The sequence below is a fragment of the Carassius gibelio genome, chromosome A8 (genome assembly GCF_023724105.1).
Source record: "Carassius gibelio isolate Cgi1373 ecotype wild population from Czech Republic chromosome A8, carGib1.2-hapl.c, whole genome shotgun sequence".
Lineage (NCBI taxonomy): Eukaryota > Metazoa > Chordata > Actinopteri > Cypriniformes > Cyprinidae > Carassius > Carassius gibelio.
The window spans coordinates 28,481,153-28,486,858 of NC_068378.1; positions in this window are offsets into that span (position 1 = coordinate 28,481,153).

The following is a 5,706-nucleotide window of genomic DNA, read 5'->3' on the forward strand; positions in this document are numbered from 1 at the left end:
TAAACTAAATTAAGAAGACAAAAAAATAAAAATAAAAATCTAAACTCTTGTAAAAAAACATTACAACCATGTGACGACCACTGAAAGTAGGCATACAATATTACTGAAGATATTTCACCAGTGGCCTATTTTTCCTCACAGGCCTCTCAACAGCATGAAACAGACTTTATGGCTCAGGTGATTGGCTCAAAATCTTTCTGGAATGGCAGCAAAGGCATCAGCTTCCTGGCCGCACGCACCAGCTGAGCAACTGCGTTTAAGATGGATGGGACTGCTGGATAGCTCTCCGGGTTTATTAGAACTCCTTGAAAATCATTTAAAAAAGAAGTAATTTTAGGCCAGATACAAGAAAGTGCTTAAACATCAGAAAAATGTCACACGTCACCTTTAACCAAAGCGAGCAGTATCTCTGATGTGCAGTGCAGCATTCAGAGCGCTTGACGGATAAAGAAAGACGTCGGTCAGTGACATGAGCTTGTGTCCTAACAGCCTGCAGATTTGCACATGCAGAGAAGCTTGTTTGCATCTCACATCACAAAGCAGCTGAATCAAATTTGCACAGGCTTTAGTTTGACTGCGCAGTGGTGCGGGAGGTGCTCAATGAAACTGAAATCTTTTCACAATATTTAATAAACGACTAATCTTCTGCTTCGAGCTTTCTGAGGAATTCCACTACGGAAGGAGAGAGAATTTTTAATTGGACCCCTGACAATTGATTTTAATCTTGTAAATCTCTCATCTCGTCACTGTCCCTCTCGTTACGCTGGGCATCGGTGATGAAATGCTCTGTGCATTATCGTGATGTCATCACAGCAGCTCTGTTGTGATTCTGGATGACAGCCCTGGCCTGGGAGGACGACATAATTAAATCATGACTATAACACATGCGCTGCTGGCGCACAAAGATACACACACATCTCCATATCGCTTACATCTCACCACAAATAAAGCACTATCATAATATGCATATTTTATGCTGGATCATTTAAAAGGACATTAAAAGGACAAGAGTGATGAGGGTTTTTCATCACATGCCTATGGTGCTTGAAGGGTCAAGGTACTTTCATCTGTAAATGACATGGAGCCAAATAGTGGCAAAGGCTGATGATCACACACATTGATCAATTAATATCTCACCCACAACTTCAGTAGTGTCATGGATATCTTTATCGAAATGAAAGGCCACCACACTGTAGCATCACAGCAATCATAAGTTGCCATTTCATCTGGCTGTATACCGAAACCATGTTCCTTTAATTTATTTTCTTTTCGTTTACCCAAAATTGAAAATTCTTTCATTTTTTACTCATTCCAAACATGTATATCTGAGGTAAAATAAATGCATAGGTAATAAAAAATAAAAAAATCATAAAAAATATGACCTGGTTTTAAAAAGTTTTCAATGCAATGTAAATGACTTTCTTCAGTGAAAAAATAAATATATTCAAATTAAATCATAATAATAATAATATGAAGTGATAAAAAGAATCATCCAATGCAATGTAAGTCAGCATGTCAAATGCATAACTGTAAATAAACTCAATAAAACAAACTACCAGACTGTGCTAAAAATTAAGTTGTTTTATACAGTATGTATATATATACACACACATTTTCTTAAACTTTGGCAGAGCACAAAATAATATATTTAAAAAAAAAGATGTTTTAATTTTTGTTCATAATACAAGTTAGAGATTCCACAGAAAAAAGAAAAGAAAGATATGGTTAGAACTAAATGAGGGTGAGTAATGACAATTAATACTAGAACAATTAGAATAGAATAATACTAATCTAAATCTATCAACAACATTAAAAAAAGACTTCATGGCAGAAATAACCCCTTCACCTTGCCGGTAAAATACAACATATCCAGTGACATTTGATGAGTGATTTATCAGCTTGTGCAGCTGGATGTGATGCAAACAAAATTCAGGCCCTCAGTTATTTCTTGTTGCTTCTTGGTGGTCAGATTAAAAAATATATATATATTTCAAAGGAGTTTCCCTCCTTAGTTTAAGCCGGAGGCCATGAAGCCCAAATAAATCTCAGACATTAACTAAGAAGATCTATAAGCAATGCTTGATCCCTCAAATACAAGACACCAGTTCACACCTATAACATTCAACGCACTGAAAGTCTCAGTTAAACGTGAGGATTTGTGCAGCAGGGTGCCTTTAAATCTGCAGTATTACCATGTTAAGGCACCACCTTGAGATGATGTGTCAATGTCTGTAATATCTCTTATTAAATTCCATCTTAACTCAAACCCCATCGCACCCCCCACTGACAGCCATCTGCAAAAGTTCCACATCAGCACACAAAGCTGTGCCACGTATGACATGCCTCGCAGTGCCTTTTTAGGGCAGTTAGTTTATCAAATGTGAGTCACATTCTTACCCCTGACTTAGATCATGACTATCCTCTTCATTGCCTCTAGAAAACACACAGAAACGCCTTACAGACACGCACACACATGCAACAAAACAGTGTGTAATGCATGTTAGGAACTGATGTAAATGCATGCATACAAAAGCACTGGTCTCTGAACACATCATTCACAGCATTAGAAGAAGCAAAAGAACTTCAGAGGCCCACACTAGCGTGACACACACAATGCACCTCTATAAGCCATTCACATAGAAAAGAAAACCGCAAATTAGATCTCAATTGAGAGAAATCACAACAGTCAAACTGCGCTCAGATTTCTCAAGTCTGAAGTCTGGGATTTCACATGCTCCGCGTCTCAAATTTGGTGTATTTCTCCAAAGACATTTTAGGAGAACCCACTGAGACAAAGTTACATCTCGAATAAATCTCCTGAGCTGTGAAAGAGCAACCCCTGAGCAATACAATTTTCCTCAGGGTTGTGAGGCATGCCCTCTCTATTATGTTATAGATTTCCCTAATAATATTACAAGCTCTCCAGGGTCTCTCAGAGGAGTTGTTTCTGTCCTAGACTCTATGGTTCTCCCCTGGGTGTTAAGACATATAAGCTTGGCTAAGAGAAATCTGACAGCAGCATTTTTAAATATAGGGACAAAATCAGGTGAGTCTGCGCAGAGAGATATGTGGTTATTTGGACCTCGTTACGACAGTGAAAGTCATGTATAGTGATGCTCAACACTTGCCTTCTTTAAGGATGTGGGTGTAGATCATCCACAGCATGAGCAGGCAGCAGAGAGACGCGGCTCCGCCGGCACAGAGCGCCCGCATCCCCGACTGCATCCTCACTACGTCCCGCAGAAAACACTCCCGGCACCCAGCCTAAAGCAAGTTCAAAGCAAACTCTGCTACTTCCATAGATTTTCACGGGAATGTGGCCGGGATGCGAAGAGAGAGTTAATCCGACGTGAATTTACGCGCAGTGGTTTCCATTTTACGCATGTCATAAAACGCATTCAAATATTTAATTTGGAGGAAGCGGCATTAAAAAGTCATTATTTTACAGGTAGTTGCCCAGTTTAACATTTAAGAACATAATGTGTATTTTAATTAAAACAAAGCAAATCAAAACGATGGAAAACTCATCCAAGCAAAGTCATAATTTGGTCCGTTGGAAATTGCGCAATTCCTCTGCGGTCTGGAGAAATATCCACACGGTGAAATGGTCAGTGGTACTAGTGTCCAGTGGTAACAGGTCCAGAATGTACGGATGCTGACTGTAGATGAGGTTCTGTTCTGAGTCTCCAGAAATGCGCCTTCTTCAATGTCACTCCGACGTCCCCAAACCAGTTCTTGTCAAACCATACAGAATGTGCCCTGTGGAGTTACAGAGAACAGCAGTGAAGTGTTTCGCGCACATTCTCCGTGATTCGTGGCTTGATTCAGAGCTGAGTTCTCCCTCCTCTAGATCTCCCTCCGCGCGCACACACACGCACAATGTGTGAAGAAGGGATGGAGATCGTGAGGAATTTAACTATTCCGGTTCCTTAACGATTCTTTCAGAACTTAAGGAAGAAAAAATTGGCAATGCATTAAACCGGTTCAGTTTCTGGTCCTAACCCCCCCCAAAATGCATTTAAAACTCGGTTTCCTTGTGGGTTTTTACACGTTCCGATTTAGCATATAAATAAGCCTATATTAAGATATGAGGTTAATAAAAAAAAGACTTTCAGGTTTTGTTCTACTTCAGTTACGTATCACATCGATTAAGCTCTACACGTCTCGTTGTGTGTGTCTGATTCAGTGAAAAGATCCGAGTCAGAGTCATTCCCGCGGGAAATCGAACTAGCTACTGGTTGCGCTGTATGCGTTTGATTCAGTGAAAAGAGCCGGCTCTTCGGAGTCATTCCGTCTGGAACCGAACATGGGTCGCCTACTTGTCGCGCTGTATGCATTTGGAAGAGTAAAAAGAACCATATCATCAGAGTTATTCCCTCTTGAATAGGGACTCTAGTTCGCGCTGTATGCGTTTAATTCAGTAAAACGTATTTTCGTATAGACGGTTTCAACGGCATCAACATAAACAAACGTTAATGCGCGTGAGCGCTTTTGTGGACCTAACTTAACTTCCGGTAGACTCCAAATAGAATCAATAAGAACAGCCAAGTCCCTCTAGAGCAGATATTTTTTGATAACAAACAAAAGTGTTTTCTGTGTGGATAAGGCGGACTTAATGAAAATGCTAATTCATTATTTGCCAGCAGGAGATGTTTTAAAGCACAGACATAAAGCGCGAGAAATAGAGGTTTCCCCAGTAACAGCTGTAAACGAAGCAGAGCTGGTACGCTCATACGCTGCTTTATCACGCATATAACATGCAAATCTTCTTTCAGAAATACAGCGATATAAAAACACCCGTGACTCGTTTTGATATTTAAACATAAATGTAAGGAATTATTATTAAACGTGCAGTACGTTACGTAATGTTACGTTACTCATGTTTATTTAACGAAGCCTTTTTGAAAATCGATCAGTTTTAAAATTGTGGCGAGTCTCCAAAAACAAATAAATGTATGGGAAACACATCACGCAGCACAACCACCTGAGCCCAACTTCAGTCTACTCATCACCTTGGCTTTAACTGCGTTTGTAGATGGCACTGGAGCCAGACCGATATACACAACACAGACCGGAAGTTAACTTAGGTCCAGGCGCGTGCGCCCGATGAAACCGTCTATAGTCATTCCTGCGGGAATCGATCTACACTGGTCGCGATGCGTTTAAGTCACTGAAAAGATGCTGCTGATTAGTAACAATATTTCGGTACGACATAGGGACATTTTTTTTTTTTTTTTTTTTTTTGGACAATACTGAAATGCGTGCTTTCTATTTTGAAAGTAGGCTTCAGTGAAACAAGACAAAACAAAACACATTAAGCAAAATGTAGCCTAGCTAAATCAATAAATGCCTCAAGCTAAATTAACATTTTTTATATATTTAGGTCTACTTAGCCAAAATGACAGTTGCACATGTTATTAGTCATTAATAGCTCTGTCCTTAAGGTTGCAACACTACAAGGAAACTACAGGAAGATTATTTTTAACTTATATTTCTATCCATTTTTTGTTTAAATATCCAGTTTTCAGTAACCAGTTGATTAGCCTACTGTAAACTCACGGACACACAAAATACAAACAGGTTAAAAGATCATCTCCTATGGAAAAAACTAAACAAAAAAAGTGATAAAAAAGAAAATACTGGCTACTTGCACATCCTTGCAGAATTCACATGCTGAAATTGAAATAAATTACAATAGCAAATATC